Source organism: Canis lupus, chromosome 2 (genome assembly GCF_003254725.2).
Source record: "Canis lupus dingo isolate Sandy chromosome 2, ASM325472v2, whole genome shotgun sequence".
NCBI lineage: Eukaryota > Metazoa > Chordata > Mammalia > Carnivora > Canidae > Canis > Canis lupus.
In genome coordinates, this window is record NC_064244.1 from 50,230,683 (window position 1) to 50,252,267 (window position 21,585).

The 21,585-nt window shown below is 39.9% G+C and overlaps 1 protein-coding gene across 3 annotated transcripts in view; it reads left to right on the plus strand.

Annotated features, from left to right (window-relative positions):
- The first annotated feature begins 223 nt into the window (after positions 1-223).
- ERBIN (erbb2 interacting protein) overlaps positions 224-21,585 on the plus strand; it is a 118,293-nt gene continuing 96,931 nt past the window's right edge. Inside the window, exon 1 of one of the 3 annotated variants that reach the window (XM_035713486.2) lies at positions 224-246. The gene's annotated coding sequence lies outside the window, so the exon portion shown is untranslated. Of the gene's footprint in view, positions 247-1,587; positions 1,794-1,930; positions 2,058-21,585 lie in introns of those variants that run through there. The other 2 variants (XM_025448025.3, XM_049103181.1) reach the window with 2 other exon arrangements.

Consider the following 21,585-nt stretch of genomic DNA (forward strand, 5'->3'; position numbering starts at 1 on the left):
GCCCCGGCAGGGTTCCGCGCCGCGGAGGCTGGGGGCGGGGAACGGTTTGTTCCGCGTCTCTTACGCTCCTGCTCCCGAACAAGGCCGTCCTGTCTGTTAACGTATTTAAGGCAGTGACTGCAAAAAACCGTGCAATGTTATGGTCGCAGCGCTCTCTGCCATATGTGTTGGTGGAACGCTTAGGAGTCTCGCTCCGCAGTAAACGCAAACCGTGCCAGGCTGGAAGACCGCGGCCCGCGCGGCGAGGTGCAGGGCTGCGGCGCCGGGGCCGGGGGCCGGGGGCCGGGGGGCCGGGGGGCCGGGGGCGCTCCCCGGAACAAAGGCACGATCCTGAGGCCGTTTCGCGGGCCGTCCCCCCTCCCCCCACCCCAGCGCCAGCTTTGTCTCCTCGCGCGTGCGAGGCTGAGACTCGGAGGAGCCCCCGAGCCGGAGGGGCCGGCGTGGGAAGCTGCCCCGGCCGCCGCTGCGGTTTCCTGCAGCGCGACGAGCCCTTAGAGGAAGTGGGAGGGCCGCGCGGGGCTACCTGCAGCCCGCCGAGCGGGGCTGGACCTGAACCCCGCGCCCCCGGGGCCGTCGTGCGCCGGGGCCCAGGCGGCTGGGAGGGCGGGGGGCTCGGCGCCCCGGCTGCGCGGAGGAGCTGGGGTCCCGGCCCAGCTGGGCCTCGCGCGCGCAGCCCCGCCGCCGGGCCCTCCCCCCGCGCCCCCCGCCGCCCCCGCCCCCGCCTCCGCCCCCGCCGCCCCCGCGCGCCGGCACTGGCTCGCGCAGGCCTCCTGCCCGGCCGTGGGCGGGGGGGCGAAGCCCGCGGGAGGCGCCCCGCCCCGCCCCGCCCCGCCCCTGCCCCGCCGCGCGCAGTCTCTCCCCCTGCCCGCCGGGGCGGTGGCGGTGGCGCTGCTGCTGCCGCGCGGCCTGCGAGGCCGGCACTCCCCTCCGCCCGGCTCCCTGCTCCTCCTTTCTCTCCCTCCCTCCCTCCCCCTCCCCGCCCCTCCCGCCCCTCCCGCCCCTCGCAGGCTCGCCAGCCCGAGCGAAGGTGGCGCGGCGGCGCGGGACGCAGCCTCGGCCCCCGCCGCGGCCCCGCGAGCCCGAGAGGACCCCCGCGCCCCGCCCCCCCGCCCCCCGCGGCCCCCCGCGCCGCCCGGGGGCGCCCCCGCCGCGGCCGCCCGGAGGAAGCGCGAGCCGGGGAGCGAGGGGCCGGCGGCGGGAAGCCGGGAGAGGGAGGAGAGCGCGGCTCGAGGGCCCGCCCGCCGCGGCGCCGAGAGGGACGGACGGAGGGACGGACGGACGGACGGACGGCGGCCGGGGACGGGAGGGGCGGGGCGGGGAGGGGGCCGCCCGCGAGCTCGCCCGGCCCCTCGGCGGCGGCCCCGGGGCGGCGGCGGGCGGAGGGCGCGGCGGGCGCTGTCGAGACAATAACCCGGAGCCGGAGGCCTAGCGCGGCCGGGACCCCGCGCCCCGCGCCCCCCGCGCCCCCCTGCCCCCCCCGGCCCCCGGCCCCCGGCCCGGGCCCGCCGCCGCGGGGACGCACTTGCGCGCCGTGATTCCGGGCGGTGTCACGAGTGAAAAGTTTTTTTTTTGCTTTTTTTTTTTTTTTTTCCTGCTCGGCGGAGATCCCGGTCGGGCTGGGACGGCCCTGCCCCGCGGCCCCGGAGCGCCGCCCCGCCCCCGCCCCCGCCGCCGCCGCCGCCGCCGCCCGGGCCCGCCGCACATCCGCTCGGCCGCGGCCCGGGCGCCCCGGGAGGGAGCGGAGCATGGCGGGCGGAGCGGCGGGGGAGCGGCCCTGAGCGGCGCCCCGACAGGTAACTAGCTCCCGCCGCAGCGCCCGAGCCCGAGCCCGAGCCCGAGCCCGGAGCTCCCGGGTCCCCCCGCGCCCCCCGCGCCAGCCCCGAGCCAGCCCCGCGCCAGCCCCGAGCCGGGTCGGGCGGGAGGCGGCGCCGGCGGCGGAACGGCGGGACCCGGGGCCGGAGACTCGAGACCCCGAGACCCCGAGACCCCGAGACCCGGCGCGGCAGGTCCTCTGTGCCGCCCCGCTCCGCAACGCCGACTTCCCCAAAACCTATACGGTGTGTGCACTTCTGCATCAGGGAAGTTGCTGAACCCGGCAACTTCTGTTTTGGGGGGAAAAAGTTAGGTCCCTGCAGCGAGGGCTTTACCGTCGTTGAGATGGCTGCCGCAGTTGTGGGTCCTGCTACCGGCTATGGGACTTTTGCCTTAATTTTTGTCTATTTTATTTTATTTTATTTTACTTACTTTATTTTATTTTATTGATTTAATTTTACTTTATTTTATTTTATTTATTTAATTCAATTTTACTTTATTTTATCTTATTTATTTTTTATTTACTTTAATTTTACTTTATTACTTTATTTTACTTTATTACCTTTATTTTATTTTACTTTATTATTTTTTATTTTATTTTACTTTATTTTATTTTATTTTACTTATTTTATTACCTTTTATTTTACTTTATTACCTTTTTATTTTACTTTATTATTTTTTATTTTATCTTTATTATTTTATTTTACTTTTATTTTACTTTATTACCTTTATTTTATTTTACTTTATTATTTATCTTTATTATTTTATTTTATTTTACTTTATTTCATTTTATTTTACTTTATTTTACTTCATTCTATTTTTCTAGTTGCAACCTTTAGAAACGTCTTTGGTTGGATTTTTATCCACAGACTTTGCCCTTCTGAGTCTTCCCTGTTGTGTTGTTTTTTGTAAATTTTAGGTGAGTGATCTGTTTCTCCAGTTAAGTGGCTCCTTTCAGACATTTACAACCCTAATGATACTTGTTTGGTCAATGAATCGAAAGCAAGTTTTCTGCTCAATGTTTCTTGTTAACTGACCTAGGAAGGAGAAGGAGAGAGTGAGCGTTAAGGTCGCCCAGCCTTGTAGTGAAAAAAGAAAAAACAAAAAACAAAAATACAGCCGTGAGTAGTTTGATCTGTTAAGACTTCTCTGCAGTTGAGAACAGAATGTATAGAGAGGGAAGTGAAATGCTTAAAGGGATCGTTGTGGGAGTCGTATTGATTATAACAAACATCTGTCCCTTTAGAATAGTACTTTCCTTACGTCTCTGTAGGTTTTAGGTTTTGGTCCTAAGGTTTTGGCTGGTTCTGTCTAATAAGCCACAGGGACCTCCTGTGGGGGCAGGAATTAGTGAAGCATGGGAGACAGCCCACCAGTCGGAGTTATAAACACTTCTGAGCCAATCGGTAGTCTTTGTAGAAAAAACTACTTTGCTCACAACAAACACAAATAGCTTTTTTAATCGGTATTTTAGTGTGTCTTAATTTTTTTTTTCTCTCAGTACTTTGGTAAAGTAGGTGAAACCTAATACTGTGCTTTTGAATAAATGTTAAAGAAGTGTGGCATCCTTTGGTAGGTATATCCTAACTATAAATTAATATTTACTTTGCTCGTGCTACCCTATGAAAAATAGTTGGCATTCTTTAGTTCAGAGAAAAGATAACTTTTGAAGAGCAGGATCAAATTATTTCACAGCTTGTTTGTTGTTAGGTGAACTGCATTTCAAAATGAGAGTCTTTCCACTCTTACGGTATATTGTCTTGATTCCCCCCCCCCCCCCCAGAGTGTAGTCCTTGGAGATATTTTTAGAAATTTATTGTTTGTTTGTGTTGTTAAGATTGTGGACCTTCAAGTCATTCCTGTTAAGTCAGAGTAGCTTTATGAAGGAATTTAAAGCGTATAGGTGATCTGCTTTATGACTTGGGTAAGTAATATTAAGCAACGAAAGAGGTTATTCTTGGGCATCTAAAAGAGCAGAACAAAATAAATGGCATTGAACTTCAGTTTCCTTATATGGCTTATACTTGGCCTCAGAGCAGCAGAGCCTTAATAGAACAAGTCTTTTATAAAGAATTATCACTTTGTGAAGATGTTTCTCTGCTTTAGTAAATTTTACAAGTGAAAAGTATTGTAGCACTTGAAAATGACTGCTTAAGTCCATTTATAAAGTTCTTGATTTTTTTTTTTTTTTTAAAGGATCAGTAGTGTATTTAGATGGGGACAGCACACTTTACAAATGGGAAATGTTCACCTTTGTAGAACCTTTGTTTCCTTTTGTACCACCAAGGCAAAATTTACTTTGTGGTTTACTTAGAATTTTGTTACTTCAGTACCGGGTTAACTTAATCAATTTTAGGCTTTATATTATTGTCAGACTATACATATTTTCAGGCCTTGTTTAAAATGTGACCATGGGGTTTGAAAAGAGGTTAAGAAAGACGTAATCAGAATATTCAAGTGGCTTTACATTTTGGGTATTCTTTTTAGCATTATATGGGGTTTTTTTAGATTAAATTGGTAAATCTAGAGTACTTCCAAAGCTTTTGTTTACATTGCACAAAATACATATTTAATGGCACTATTTACGGAAGGTACTTAGGAGTTTTCAATGGTGATAAACTTAATCCAGCAGCTAATTAATTCAAATATTATGTTATGAAATTCACCTGCTGTTTGAGATCGAGCATTTGCAAACTTTTCGTGTCTGAAAAGCTTACGGTGGTTCAAAAAAGGAAACCCGGTTTTTATTGCATGCTATTTCTTAATGAAGTGGTAGCTGTAGTTAGAGACATTTTACATATATCATTGATAAATCTCTAAATTGATAAATTCCCCTCTTTTAGCGACTCTAAGGTACTAAACAATACCTTACTTTAAGAAACACTTTAAAATTTCAGAAAGTTAGGTGCATGTTTCAGCATTTATTTTAAATAATTGCTTATAGAGAACATAATCAAGAGTTTAAGCTGTTTCGTCTTAGAAATAGATTATGGCAGTGTTTGCAACATATTTGGGTTTGTGCAGAATTTTAGTGATGTTGGATAGCAAAGTAGTTTCTTTTTTGTGAGGGCTACCTAGATTCTCTTTAAAGGCACTGTTGCTTGAAGTTTTTGTTTTGACTCTTTCTCTTGCCTATTTCCCTATTAGATTTTTTTCCCCCCCGGGAACACCTGTGTTGTAGATTCTAAAGAGGTCTTTATTTTTTTCTGTCCTGACAACATAAATTGTACTTGTGCTTTGCTGGTCAAAATAGTTTGCTCAGTTTTTGCATGCATGCTGTTTGCTTTTGCCATAGAAATATATATGTGGATTATGCCTGATAATACTTTTGAATTTTGTAAGGAAGGAGCTCAGCACTTCTGCCTTCAAGTTTTCTTTGATTGACTCTGCATCTTTTGTTTCTTTCATGGTGCCTTTCATCATTAACTCGAACCGTACTACACCCATTTTTCAGATTTACGTTTAGCGTTTGCCTCTGTTTTCTAATCGTAAAAAAGGAATCTAGCTATTGTTAGACATTGTCTTCTAATTTCTTTAGCTTCCTATTTTTATAGTTTGCTTTATTTACTTCCTCTATTTTCTTCATGGTCAGCTGTTGTTTCTTGATTGTATGTTGCCCTTCCCTTCTTTTCTGAACTTTTGAGACCATGCTCATCACCTAAAAAGACTCTTTACAACATAAATAGAAAAAAATTATTTGCCCCATTTAATTATAAATACCCTTTTTTTTTGCATTCCCACTCAGTTTACATGCCAGTATTGTAAGCTGCTACTCATTAATATATTTTGTTTTTATTTATGCTTCCTGAACTCTTTTTTTTTTTTTTAATATCCCCAGAATTACTTCTGTTAAGATCAGGTTTTTACATACTAATTTTATTAATAAGACTCTCTATAAACCCCTATGCCTTGTTTTATTATGCTTTTGACTTCTTAAGGTTTTGACACAAACATCTCTCTGTATATTTCTTCATTTTGTCATTTTCCTTTTTGTCCTACCTCTCAAGGTAGGTGTCTTTTCTATCGGCGTCCCTAAAATTTTGAAATTGCCTTCCTTTGTTTTTATGAAATAAGCACAGTGGAACTGTGTCACTCACTTTATTCTTGTCACTTGAAATTTTGTTTCAGGTACTATTGGATGAAGGCCTTGCCAGGATTAAGAAGTGGTAGTGTGTAAGACAATAGAAAAGATCATCTAAAAATTAATAAAAGACTTTATGTGGAGAATATCTATGATTTTAGGTATATAGAATGTAGTAGAAAAAGTAGAAAATAATCAAAAGACAAGTAATCAAAATGGGTGTAATAACATCTGGGGACGTCAGCTCTATGGACATCCTTATTCAGAACCTATTTACTTTTGTACATATTGAGTGGTTTCCGGTCTTTTTTTCTGTACCAGAAGAGTTGAGAAGGGCACTATGACAGCATCCTTAAGTTCCCAGAAGGGAGTAGGATAATGGAAAGAACACTGAATAACTTAGGCAGTAGAGTAGTCTTGGACAACTTGCTTTGGGTCAGTGTGCCTTATACATTTCATCTGTCTTTAGGAGAAATTACTCTTTATAGCATAATAATATAATTACAAGTAATAGTAGACCTAAGGCAACTATTCCAAACGTTTTGGTGTTAGGATGCCTTTATACTCTTAAAATTACTAAGAACCCCACAGAGCTTTGGTTTATGTGGATTATATTTATTTTACTTCCTGTACTACAGAATTTTTAAATATCAATTGGTTTGTTCAAAAAAACATAAATCATTGCATGTTATAAACAAAACAACTATTTTTCAAAAACAATTCTTAGCAAAAAGAGGGACATTGTTGAATATTTTTCCAAGGCTTTTATGTCTGGTTAAATAGAAACAGCTTAATTCTCATATCTACATTTATTTATTTATTTTAAAGTTTTGATTTATTTATTCATGAGAGAGAGAGAGAGAGAGAGAGAGAGAGGCAGAGACACAGGCAGAGGGAGAAGCAGGCTCCATGCAGGGAGCCTGACCTGGGACTCAATCCCGGGTCTCTAGGATCATGCTCTGGGCCAAAGGCGGCGCTAAACCACTGAGCCACCCGGGCTGCCCACCACACCAAAATTTATTAAAGGATATATAGCTGCGGTGTCAGATTGGATACTGTATCAGTGAATTTTTCATTCTTGTTACCTGATAATCCATTGGTTTATTTTGCACTTTGAATGAATCTTTTACCTGTTCATGATTTTCTGACATCATATAATGGTGGTTTGAGAAATGTTGGTTCATTGAGTTATACGTTTTCCAAATGTTGATGCATTTCTTTTAGGTAGTAGCAAACAAAAGAAAAAAATTGTTAACATCACCACTAATTTCATCAAAAAACTCTTTAGTATTGTGAAGCTGTCAAGTTCAGAGTGACAGATAAACATTTCCCACATTTCTAAATTTTCACTAGGAGGTTTAAATATTAATCATTGGTAACAAATACTGTTAGTGTTTTTTCCTTGAAGTTGCAGGTGTACTTGGTTTATTTTTTAGAGAAGGTCTCCCGAATTCCTAAGTCTATAAGCATAGTTTGTCATTTGTTCTTTTAGGTCGAAATGATGTTTTATGAGAAAAAGGTTAAGTTAGCTCATTTGAAGTAATTACAGAGGTGCTTTTCCTCAACATCGCCATTCTTTCACATTAAATGTGAAAAAGACAGTATTGAGTTCAGATTTAATAAAACTATTTTATACTGTTTTATTAAAGAAATCAGGTGAAAGTGACATTTAAAAAGAGATCTGGGAATGACTACAGAGAATAAACTGATGCTTACTGGAGGGGAGGGGAGCAAGGGATGGGTTAAACAGGTGATGGGTATTAAGGAGGACACTTAGGATGAACACCGGATGTTGTAAGTGATGAATTGCTAAATTCTACACTTGAAACTCATATTGCACTTGTACATTAACTAGCTGGAACTTGAATAAAAACTTCAAGGGGGGAAAAAAGAAATCTGGGAATATGCAGTGATGCTCATGTAGCTCAATGCCAGTGCTTTTGCACTAAGGTGTTAGCAATTTTACCTACCATTTTTTTTGCACCATTGCTGTTAGTATAATGGGAAAGGGCAAATGATGTTTCAGTATTATTATGAAAACCGTTTTGATCTTGAAGACTCTTTGAAACATCTGAGGACTTCTAAGGCCCTAGGAGCACACTTGGCACTTTAAAAACTTGGATGTTGGGATTTAGAGAGCTTTCATTACTTTGATTTTGTGTGTGAGTGTGCGTGTGTGTGTGTGTCTTGTATTACATTCTGAAAGAATCCTGAGGCTTGATATTTTAGCTCACCAATTTGGTCTTCACTTCTTTTCAATTACTTTATTTGGTGGGGAGGATAGAGTTTCTGTGAACTCTTTTTCACAGGAGTTGATTTTTTTGTTGGTTTTTTTGAGAGAGTGAGCAGTGGTGGGGCAGGGGAGGCGGGCAGTGGGTACAGAGGGAGAGGGAGAGAGAATCTTTTTTTTTTTTTTTTTTTTAGGGAGAGAGAATCTTGAGCAAGTTCCACGCTCAGTGAAGAGCTGGATGCGGGGCTTGATCTCACGACCCTGAGATCATACCTGACCTGAAATCAAGAGTCAGGTGCTTAACCAGCTGAGCCACCCAGGTGCCCCATAGGAGTTGATTTTTAATTTTTAGCTGTATTTTTGGTTTACTTGTAACCTGTTGAATCTCTGAGATAAAACTTTTACATTGTTTTCTGTTTCCTCTCTTAGCAGTATGGGAGATTTGATCATACTGTGCTTGATGTATCTATCATGCTTCTGGTTTTTCCTCAAATGTTAGATTTTTTCATTGTGGTTAAAGCTTTGTACCGCGGTCCAGATTGTATGGCATTTGTCATTTCATGGTACTCTCCCAGCCCATGTGCATCCCTGTTGTTCTGGCTTTGGTATATTTATTTACTTAATGGCTTTCTCCTTTAGGGTATGTGGGTAGCTTGTCCTCTTACACGTGTTTCCTTTCCCTCAGGGAATAATATTCCCCTATTTTCACAGTTATACTGACCGAGTGTCAGAAATCCCGCAGTACAAAGTGCTTGCTGGAGGCCTTAACTGTGCAGCTGTTCTATGGTTTTATTACCTGGCTGACTGCCCAGGACACACTTCTCCCAATCCTTATTGCTAAGAAAACTTAACTCTTTTTGGAGATCCTACTTTGTTTTGTATATTTGATTCTTCAGATGTGTGTTGTGTTGTCGTCATTTCCCACCTTCCCCCACTCCCATTCAGTTTTGATTCTCAACAAATGCCATTCTGTGTTATTATCTGTAAATATAATCCTCTCTGGCAATGCTGTAGATTTTTTGTAATTCTTCTTTCATATTTAAAAGTTTGAAATAATGACAAATATACAGAAAAGTTGTAAGCATAGTACCAAAAGAAGCATAGTACGAAAAACTTTTTGTCCCTGACCTATATGACAGTAAGTTGCCCTCCTGACCGATACTCTGTTACCCCCAAATACTTTAATGTTTATTTCCTACAAGTAGGGACATTATCCTGTGTAATGACATTATAACTATCAAAACTAGGAAGTTAACAAAGAATACTTAACCTAAATCTCACCAGTGTCCCCATGTCTTTTAGAGCAAAAAGATCCACATGAGAATCATGCATTACATTTAGTTGTCATGTCTTTTAATCTGAACAATGTCTGTGTTCACTTTCAAGGACCTTATTACAGATTACAGATCTAGTTATTTCATAGAATATCCCTTAATTGTATTTCCGTGACATTGTTATGATTTGATCTTTAATTAGATTTATATTTTTATGATTAGATCTTCAACAGGGTTATTGTGGAGTGATGCTGCATTCTTCTCATTGCATCTTATCAGGTCGTAGGCAATTTCAGTTGTCCCCATTATTGGTGATAATCGTTGATTATGCAATTATGGTTGTAACTACCAGATACCTCTTTATGCCAAGGTATTCTTTCCTCATTTGTAATTAACACATATTTTTGGGGAAGGTAATTTGGGACTATGTAAACATTTTCTTTATTTTTAACTTATTCATATATTTACATCTATATAAACTCATAGTTAGCTATTATATCCGTTGGGTTATAATCCATTATTATTCATTTTGATACTCAAATTTTTGTGGATTTGGCTAGTGAGAACCCCTTCCAGCTGACTTAATTTCTGTTTTCTTTTTGATACAGCTCTTCCTCCTTGAGCACTTCTTGTATCCAGCACGAAATGGTGTTCAGAGTTACCGTTAAATTTGTTCTAGTCATTTTTAGCGGAAAATGGTACTTAGAAGCCAAGATCTGGGTTCTTCTTGTCTTTGTTGTTCTTGGGGTATCTGCTGCACTCAGGCCTCCCTAGGATATAAAGCTAAGGGATATTTTTATTTGCACACAAGTACACATTCACATGTATGAGTATATTTCAATAAATACAGAATGGTTTCTCAGTAATACGTCTGATTTTTTTTTTTAATTTTTTATTTATTTATGATAGTCACACAGGAGAGAGAGAGAGGCAGAGACACAGGCAGAGGGAGAAGCAGGCTCCATGCACCGGGAGGCCGATGTGGGACTCGATCCCGGGTCTCCAGGATCGCGCCCTGGGCCAAAGGCAGGCGCCAAACCTCTGCGCCACCCAGGGATCCCAATCCATCTGATTTGAATTCAGCACCACATGGTTCATTCTCATGATTTCCCTTTGTATAGTTATAATTTATCTTTGACAGTGAGAACTAGTTTTGTTTCTGTACTTTTTTTGGTGAGGGAGATGAGGCAAACGTTTGTTCAGACAGACATATTCAGACAGAAGTCAAATCCCTGTAGTCAAATTAATTTTCAAAGTATTTCTAAAGGGATACAATTCTAAAATGTAATATTTGGTACAATACATTTTGGTGAAGTATTTCATTCCTTAGCAATCCCAGGTTATCATGTGAAAGGCGGATGAATGGTGGATGGAAAGAATCAGTACTCTTAATGGATAAATCCTTGTGGAGGTAATGTGGGAGCTCAATTTTAGTTGCATGCAGTGATTTTGATGTAACTCTGTTTTTCCATGTTTAGGTTATATTGTTTGTGTGATTCCTAAGTTTGGCGTATGTATCTTTCTTCCTGATAATGATGTCCTTAGAATTTCAAACCTTAGGCTAAATCTAAGGTCTGGAGGGATGGGTGGGGATGGGATTGTTTCATTTGTATTAGGACCAGTGTAAGAAACCTGTAATCTCCCTTGCCAAGGCTGTTGCTTAGCCTAGAAGAAGTTGGTTGACTTCCCCAACCCTGGAGATTTTGAAGTGATTTAAGAAGTATACTGGGATACCTTACTGTGACTAGAATTAAGATTTGCTCTCCGTCTTCTAGGAAAAGATAAGGATCCTGGCAGCAGCAAATGGATTCTTTGGGTGCCCTGTTAATCTCTGGGGACCTCAAAAGATTTTAATTATCCTGAAAGTAACTGCAGAATAACAGAGACTGTGTATAGTAGCTACACTTTGATTTGTCAGAGATACTTGATATCAGCACATGGTTTCTTGTCTGCTCTTTTGAAAACCATCCCCAAGCCAGAAACCCTGGGAGTCTTCTTGCTGACCTTACTCATTGAAATCAATACTACTTCTATCAGTTCTTTGTGAAGTATTTATAGACTGAGATATTTTAGGGTAGGCTAGAGGGCTGGATAAGGTACAAGTAGACGAGGCTTTGGTAGGCAAACGGCTAAAACAATTATGTTAATTTTTTTCTGGTTATAAAAATTCAAGTACAAAAATATATAGCAAATGAAAAATTTCCACAATCCCATCTGTCTCAGATACTCTTATCAGTGCGTTGTGTATTCTTCTGAATACTTCAGTATGTAGTCCATCGTATCAGTGTGCATGTGTATATGCATGTGTCGGTATTTTTAAATATAAATGGGAGATATATTTCAAGTATATATAAGGAGATCTAGTAGATGTGTTTGTGTGTTAATTAGTGTTATGGTTGTTTGTAGGTCGTTATACATGACACTGCTGTATAGAATATATGTTTATTCTTATACTTTATGCACATAAATGTTTGCACTTTTATATGATTCTGTTCTGTTGGATAAATACCCAAAGTGCATTTGCTATGTGTATAATTCAGAATGATTGATAGGAGCAAATTCTCTCTCTGAAGATTTTTATCAATTTATACTTTCACAAGTAGTATGTAAGAGTATCTTTCTAAGTGCATTCTTGAACAAATTGGATATAAGCTGTCTTAAAGTACTTGTGCAAATCTGAGGCAGGTAGTAAGGTATATAATACGTAAGAACATAGGCTTTGGAGTTAGGTTGCCTGGGCTTAAATCTATTCCTTACTAACTGTGACGTTAGCAAGTTCATTGTAAGAATTCTTTTAGGAATATTACATTTTTGTGTGCCTTTTATGTTCCATATGGATTTAATTGGTTTGTTTCTTATATGCTGCTTTGGTTATATAGAAGTTCAAATTTTAATATAGTCAAGTTAATCAATTTTTATGCATTTTTGGATTTAATGATATTCTTGGAAAGGATTTGTGCCAAGATTATAAACATATAATAACCTAAGTTTTTGGCTTAAGGAGTGAAATAATCATCTGGATTTATTTTAGAATATTTCTATCTACTATTACCATTTGTTGGGTAAATCATTTTACCTCTAAAATTCTATCTTTATCAATAGTAAAGTTCCAAATATACTTAATCTATGTCAAGAGTTTTCTTTGCTTTTTATTATGATAATACTATGCTGTCTTGATTTTTTTATTCATTTTAGTATGCTTAATATCAGAAAGTTGTGACTTATCACCCTGTTTTGCACCCAGGTGCCCCTATTTTGTTTTTAAATATTGATTTATTTGAGAAAGAGACCGTGTGTGTGCATGCATGTGGTGGGGAGGGGCAGAGGCAGAGGGAGAGGGAGAGAGAAACCCCAGCAGACCCCAAGCTGAGCATGGGGCCCAACCTGACCTAACGACCCTGAGATCGTGACCTGAGCCAAAATCAAGAGTAATATGTTCAGCAGACAGAGCCACCCAGGCCCCTATCACTCTACTTTGAAAATAATTTTCCAGGTGGACTTGAATCATTCTTACCAACTTCTAAATACTTGTTGGTATGCTGGGAATGCTTTGAATTCATAGATTAATTTAGGAACTAATTGATACCTCTAAAATAGCATATGCCTTTTATGTGAACATAAGTTTTCCACTTAATAGTTTACACCTTTCAGTGGCATTTATGATTTTCTTCTTACAGTTTATGCCTCTCAGTGGCGTTTATAGTATGTATATTTCTTGTAATTATAAAGAAATGTGTATATTTTTTGCTGTGTTTATTTCCACAAACTTAATGGAGGGAGGGTGAGAGCTGTTGCTGTAATGAATGGGGCTATTTCATTGATTGTATTCTTACCTGGATATTTAAATAGAGGAAGGGGATAGATTTTTCATATGTATTACCTGCTGTATTCTGAAGACTTGAAACCCATATTTTTAACTACAAAATCTTTTTGAAGTTTTTATTTAAATTCCAGTTAGTTAACATATTAGTTTTAGGTGTGCAGTGTAGAGACTCAGTGCTGCCATACATCACCCTGTGCTCATCACCACACATGCCCTCCTTAACCCCCATCACCTCTTTTACCATCCCCCCATCCACCTCCCTTCTGGGAACTATCAGTTTGTTTTCTATTAACTACAAAATTCTTCCCTCAATTTCCTTACCTTGCCTGAGACCCTCCACCACTGCTAGGGTAGCAGTCTGATTTATTTAATCTTCATTAATGGGACAGGTTATTTTTATTGCTGCCCAGGACCTTCCATTTAATCATACTGTATTTGCTTTTTTTAAATTTATTTTTATTTTTATTTTTTATTTTTATCTTTATTTTTATTTATTCATAGAGACACAGCTAGAGAGAGAGGCAGAGACACAGGCAGAGGGAGAAGCAGGCAACATGCAGGGAGCCCGATGTGGGACTCGATCCTGGGTCTCCAGGATCACGCCCTGGGCTGCAGGTGGCGCTAAACTGCTGTGCCACCGGGGCTGCCCTGCCCTTTTTTTTTTTTTTTTTTTTTTTTAAGCATTGTCTGGTTGTGGGAATGGGAAGGAGAAAAAGATAATTTTCTAAACTGAATGTCATTTGTTAGAGAAGTAAAAATTCTTGGCTGATTTAAGTAAAAGTTGGTATCTTCTACTACAGTTCTGCCCCTTAATTGCCTCTTGAAGATGTTTTCAGTAATACTAGAATGGCTTCATGAACCTTTTTGTTTCTTGACTGATTTTGGTTTATCTCTGGAAAAAAAAATTCCAATTATAAACATTTTCCTTGAATTGCTTAGTACTTAGTATGATGCACAGTAATAATCATGTATACCAATAGATGGCAGTTATTTCGGTCCTTTATTTGATTAAAATAGTAAACTCTGTCTCTCTTTTTAAAAGATTTTATTTATTTTTTCATGAGAGAGAGAGGCAGAGAGACAGGCAGAGGGAGAAGCAGGCTCCATGTAGAGAGCCTGATGCGGGATTCGATCCCAGGACCCCCGGGATCACGCCCAAGCCAAAGGCAGATGCTCAACCACTGAGCCAGCTGGGCGTCCCTACAGTAAACTCAGCAAACTCTCTACTTAAGTTCATGCACATATTTTTGTCAGTTTACATGGTTTCACTGGCCTTGACCTTATCCTTCCTGTAATATGATTAATAGATAATTTGCTGTGAATGAAAGATAGGTTCCCCAGAATGCTGATACTTTTCTCATAATCAATGGATTTTACCTCTGAAAGTGACTTAGAAAATAGTCCAGTCTAGATAACCACCCTATCTTTTTTTTAATAATTAGTAGAAAAGGAAACTATTGGCCCAGATGGGGAAGTGAAATGTTAGAGGTCATTTAGTTTGTTAGTGATGTAAATGAGGTTAGAAAAATAAATTCAGTTTTCCTCTCATTTCTTATTTAAAATCATTTAGTCAATATATAATACATCATTAGTTTCGGATGTTGGTTTTTCTCTTACACCAACCTTCCCTAGGTAGTTTCTGAAGTATACATTTTCTTTGGCACTGTTTTTTTTGTGCCAGATGTTTATTTTTTACTTTTTACTTTTCACTCCTCCCCAGATGTATTGAAATGTCATTGCCATATGCATTGTCTAAGTTTATGGTGTACAGTGTGTTGATTTGATACACATGTATTGCAGTATGATCACCTCCACTGTATTTGGTGATACCTTCATCATATCTAAGCACATGATTACTTTTTTCTTGGCAATTTTTGAGTATATAACACTGTATTAACAATCCATCACAATGCTAATCCATCACATTATATCCTCAAAAGTGTACTTAGTTTCCCCCTCAGACCCATACTTCTAACTGGAAGCTAGAATAACAATATTTTCCAAATATTTTTAACAGTTGTTACAGAAAGGGACCCCTGGGTGGCTCAGTGGTTGAGCATCTGCCTTCTGCTCAGGGCATGATCCTGGGGTCCCGGGATCGAGTCCCACATGGGCTCCCTGCGTGGAGCCTGCTTCTCCCTCTGCCTGTGTCTCTGCCTTTCTCTCTCTCCATCTCTTGTGAATAAATATATAAAATCTTTAAAAAAACAATAGTTGTTACGGAAGAAGTTCTGGGGTCATGTAAATGACGAAACCTTGGAGTAATAAGCCCATCCCCCCATTCCCAGCCCCCACCTTTGGCAGATTCCCATCTGTCACAGATGATCATTTTTAAATTTAGAAATAAATGGAATTCAGTTCGGTTTACAAAAAAAAAAAAAAATTGACATAAATATTCGAGCCAAGAGGATCAATGGAAAGATTTATCCTAAAGTAGTACATAATTTGTAATCACAAAGTTAAAAAAAAACAAACCTTTTAAAGATTTTATTTGAGAGAGCGTGTACGTGAGCTAGCTGGGAGAAGCAGGCTCCCCTCTGAGCAGGGAGCCCAACAGGGGCTGGATCCCAAGACCCCCAGATCACGACCTGAGCTGAAGGCAGGTGCCCAACTGACTAAGCCAGCCCCTATCACCTCAAATTTTAAAAAACATTACTTTTTGAGTAGTTTCAGATTTCAGGAAAATTGAAAAGGAAGTATGAAGTTCCCATGTATTCTACTCCATTCCTGTTTATCCTTTAGTTAACTTATGTTTGTTACAGTTTGTGAACTCATAGTTTACATTAGGGTTTACTCTTTCTGATATACATTCTGTGAGTTTTGACTAATGTGCAAGGACTTGTGTCCACTGTTATTAGTGATAGCATTGCAGACGGTTTATGGGTAAGTGAAATTAATGACAGCAGCCTTGTAAAGGATGAGAGAGAAGAACTGGGGATATTCTAAGAGTTCTCTTAGGATACTTGGCATTACTTGAGAAGACTGAGTTACCTTTTACTGGCATATATGTGGGAATAACTACAGAATGTAAAATCACCCATATTGAATATTTGGAAGCTGACTTTTAAAGAAATTATAAACTTTTGGTGATTCATGTCTAGTTTCTGGAAAAATAATGTTTAAATGTTGACCTGTTTCATTTCTCAGAAACAGGCAGGCACAATTATAGATGAAAGTGGGAGCATTCCCATCACTAAATTTTTTAATGATTATTCTACAACTCCTATTTGGCTTCTTTCTACACATTGTCATCCATCAAGTCCAACTCAAGTACCATTGTTTCCATTGAAGGTTCCTCGGGTATTTAAGTCTTCCCTTCTTTGGATTTATGACTTACAATTTTTTTTTGATTGTGGTAAAATACATACAACAAAATTTACTGCACTAACCATTTTTAAGTGTACAGCTTGATATTAAGTACATATTGTTGTGCATTAATCACCAGTGTCCGTCTTCAGAACTCTTCATTTTGCAAAATTGCAGCTCTGTGTGCATTAAACAATAACTTCCCCTTCCTTCCCTCTTCTTCCCAGCCATTGGCAACCCACTATTATACTTTCTGTCTCAGTGATTTTGTCTAGTTTAAGTGCCTCATAAAAATGGAATCATACAATGTTTGTCCTTTTGTGTCTGGCTTGTTTTACTTAGCATAATGTTCTCAAAGTTCATGTTGTAGCAGATGCACAGTTTCCTTTTTAAGGCTGAATGTTCTATTGTATATACTACATTTTGCCTAACTATTCATCCGTCAATGGGCACTTGGGTTGCTTCCACATTTTAGCTATTGTAAATAATGCTGCCGTAAAAATGCGTATCTCTTTGAGACCCCACTTTTAAATCTTTGGGTTATATATGGAGAAATGGAATTGCTGGGTTATATGACAATTTATTTTTTTGGGGGGAACTGTTATACTGTTTTTCACAGTGGCCACCAATAGTGCACAAGGAGTCAAATTTCAACATATCCTTGGCAACACTTATTTTCTGTTATTTTTATTTTTGTTTTGGAAAGTAGTCATCCTCATGGGTATGAGGTGGTATCTCATTGTGGTTGTTTTTTTAAGTAATCTCTACACCTGTTGTGGGGCTCAAACTCATAACCTGGAGATCAAGAGTCATATGCTCTACCAACTGAGCCAGCCGGGTGCGCCTCTCATTATAGGTTTGATTTCCTTTTCCCTAATGATGAATGATAGGAACATCTTTTCACGTACTTATGGGCCATAAGCACTTTTCATGTGCTTATTTTACGTCTTTGGAGAAATGTCTGTTCAAGCCCTTGGTCCATTTTTGAATCAGGTTGTTTTGTTGTTGAACTTTATTTATTTTTTTTAAAAGATTTTTTATTTATTTATTCATAGAGACAGAGAGACACAGAGAGAGGCAGAGACATAGGGAGAGGGAGAAGCAGGCTCCATGCTGGGAGCCCGACGTGGGACTCCATCCAGGGTCTCCAGGATCACGCCCTAGGCTGCAGGCGGCGCTAAACCGCTGCGCCACCAGGGCTGCCCTGTTGTTGAACTTTAGGAGTTCTCTGTACCCTGGATATTAATCCTGTACCAGATACATGATTTGCACATATATTCTCCTGTTTTGTGGTTTGTTTTTTTTTTTACCCTGTTGATAGTGGCTTGTTGTACAGATTTTAAAATATTTTTTATTTTAAAATTTTAATGAAATCTAATTTGTCTAATTTTTCTTTTGTTGCTTCTGCCTTTGGTGTTGTCATCAAGAACTCATTGCCAAATCCAGTGTCCTGGAGGTTTCCACTATGTTTTCTTTGAGGAGTTTTAGTATGGATTTAGAACTTAAAAAAAAAAAAAAAAAAGATTTTAGGGGGATCCCTGGGTGGCTCAGTGGTTTGGCGCCTGCCTTTGGCTCAGGGCACGGTCCTGGAGTCCCGGGATCGAGTCCCACATCAGGCTCCCGGCATGGAGCCTGCTTCTCCCTCCTCCTGTCTCTGCCTCTCTCTCTCTCTCTGTCTATCATAAATAAATAAATAAATAAACAAACAAATAAATAAATAGATAATCTTTAAAAAAAAGAAAATGTTTAAAAAAAAAGATTTTATTTATTTATTTGAGAGAGAGAGCATGAGCAGTGAGGAGAGTAAGAGGGAGAGGGAGAAGCAGACTCCCCATGGAGCGGGGAGCCCAACATGGGGCTCAATCCCAGGACCCCAAGGTCCTGACCTGAGCTGAAGGCAGATGCTTAACTCACTGAGCCACCCAGGCACCCCTGGATTTATAACTTTTAAAGAGTGCTTGGCTACTTAATTTAAAACTTAAGTACATAAATCATTTTGTATTGTTTCTAATTGTTAGTGGATATTTTGATTAGCTTAACTAAATTTTTCTTTTTAAAGTAAAAGTGCTAGTGTTCTCATCTCCTCCGGTTTATAAATGTTTCATTTCAGGCTTCTTTCTGGAACTAAACCCTTTATTTTGAGATAATTGCCCAGCTAGCTCACCCACACGCTCTCTCAAATAAATAAAATCTTTAAAAGGTTTTTTTTGTCCTCTTTTTATTATGAGCAATTTTGTTTTATGTAGCTCTATTGTAGATGATTGATGAAATTTTATATAAATTATAAATTTTATATATTTGACATCCATCCTTTTTTGAAAAATATATTTATTTTAGAGAGAGAGTGCATGCTACTCTGTGTGAGGGGGGATGGGCAGGCAGAGGGAAAGGGAGAGAAGCAGACTACCCCCCTGAGCATGGAGACTGACACAGGGCTCGTGACACAGGGCTTGAGATCATGACATGGGCCAAAATCAAGAGTTGGTTGCTTAACTGACTGAGCCACCCAGGTGCCCCTCCATCCATTTTTTCATAGCACAGTATTTAACACAGAAAGAATAGATTCTTGGTATATATTTGTTAAGTAAATTTATACCTATATTTTGTTAAATTTATACTTAGTTATATTGAGAATAGCGTTTGCCTTAAAACGATAGACTAAATGCTAGTTTACTTTTTATACACTTTTTAAACTATTTTTTGCCATGCATTGGAATGTAGTATTATTGGGCATTTTCTTCAGAGTGTAGTGTTTAATACTTTGAACTGTGTATGAAGTGAAGAGGTTTCACTGTATCTACTTATTTACAGAGTACAGTTTCTTCCTCATGACAGTGTTTCACCTATATCTAGTCTACTTCATGGTCAGAGCAAGGACTTGGGATAGATTTATAGAGGACAGGGTGTAGTCTCAAGTCTATTCTCTCCTAGCTTTAGATACTGTATATATAACAAGAGCATTTAAGTTACCTGCCTTGTGCTATAAGAACTGTCCTAGGCTCAAATAAATACATTAAGTCTTTCTTAATTATATTCTTAGTCTGTAAGTAGCCCTACCTTTATTTTGGTAAATGAAGAAACTGACTTTTATAGGGATTCTTTTGCCAGGGTCCACTGATCCCTTCAGCTACGTAAGCAGTTAGTTTGCTGTGTCACTTTTTAGTATTTTTTGTTTGTTTGTTGATCTTTTTTGATTTTTTTTATTTTAAGTAATCTGTATACCCAATGTGGAGCTTGAACTTAACAACCCTGAGATCAAGAGCCCGGCTGAGCCAGCCAGGTGCCCCTTATTGAATCTTTTCGGATAATAAATAAAAGAACAGCCTTTTTTCTTTTAAATATCTTTTGTTCTTTTATTGTATGATAGAATTACTTAAATAAGATCCTTTTGTGTTCAAATTTACGTTATTTTTTTTCAAAGATTTATTTATTTATTTATGATAGAGAGAGAGGCAGAGACACAGGAGGAGGGAGAAGCAGGCCCCATGCCGGGAGCCCGTCACGGGACTCAATCCCGGGTCTCCAGGATCACGCCCTGGGCCAAAGGCAGGCACTAAACCGCTGAGCCACCCAGGGATCCCCCAAATTGATGTTACTTTTAATAGTTCTTCATAAATATAAGATTTGGGGTTACTTTTAATAGGATGTAAATACTATAGTTAATAGAAATAGAAAGTCCCATCTAAAGAAATGAATAAGGAAATGAATAGTTTTTAAGTAACTTAGCATGATTGCTGTGATAGACTAGATTCAGCTAAGCTTCCTGGGAGCCAAGGTTTTCATTACCCTAAATAAAGAAATGTATCTACAGAGGAGCCAAAAGATTTTCCTTGTAGTTTTAAATGATTTCTAAAATCTGAATACTCTTCTGTAAGAGCTATTGAGTAATGAATAGACAATATTGTTGACAATAATTAAATAGCTCATATTCTATAGCTCTCAGGCTCTTTTTCATAATGAAAAAGTTTTTTTTTTCAATTTTTAAAAAAATAATGATATTCTTAATAAATAGGGCGTAAATACAAAAAGCTCAGTGAAGATGGATTATATACAAGGATAAGATAATGTAATTCAAAAAAACAGATTTTTTTGTACTCTAACTTGATCCTAAGGGTAAATTAGATGTGGATGGATTTTTTTATACCGCTCTATCCATCATTGTTCTAATTTGGGCTAGCTGGATAGCAGACAATTTCAGAATTTTGTTTTCTAATGAAGGAATGACCTATCACAATTCTATTTTGCTTATTGGTGGACTGGAAATCAGTTGAGGAAATGGTATGTTTATTTTCAAATTATGAAAGGTGAGAAGTATTTATGTCTGAGAGAAGGGCCATTCCTTCTCTACAAGGTGTTCTCGACATTATAAAGCTTGTAGTTTCCTCAAGAGGCAAGTTTAGATGTCCTCCTAGCACCTAATGTGAATGCTTTACTGAGACAACTAAAACACCAAAGAATATGATACAGATGATTTTAGCTTAAGAGGTTTTCAGATTTCCAGTAGTATAACCAGTCCAAAGTCTGCTATTAAAAAATCCTCATAGTTCCAGGAAATGTCAAATTTTTATTCCCGTGGTGTCCCAGTTTCATTGAGGTGGCTTTAAAAATATAAAGACAGACTTTTCAGTTAATTGAAAAAGGTGACTTTACAGTGAGGTGTTATTTAACACTGAATGGTTGCATGTTGGAATATGAATGTCACTGACAGAAATTGTAGTTCTTCCAGTTAAGGTATACCCATTCCTTTTTTGTAATGAGTATTAGGACTAGTTGCCCTTTTTAAAAAAGGACTTAATTTTTCAGAGCAGTTTTAGGTTCACAGCAAAATGGAGCATAAGGTACAGAGATTTTCCTGTTATAACCTTTGTCTCCACATGTGTATGGCCTCTCCAGTTATCAGCATTCCCCACCAGAGTGGTACATTTGTTACCATTAATGAGACTACACTGACATGTAATTATTACCCAAAGTTTTTCTAAACTGAGTTTGTCTTGTATCCCCTATTATATTTCTAAGCCCTTTGAGATTGGAGAACCACAACCACATGTTATACTTTATG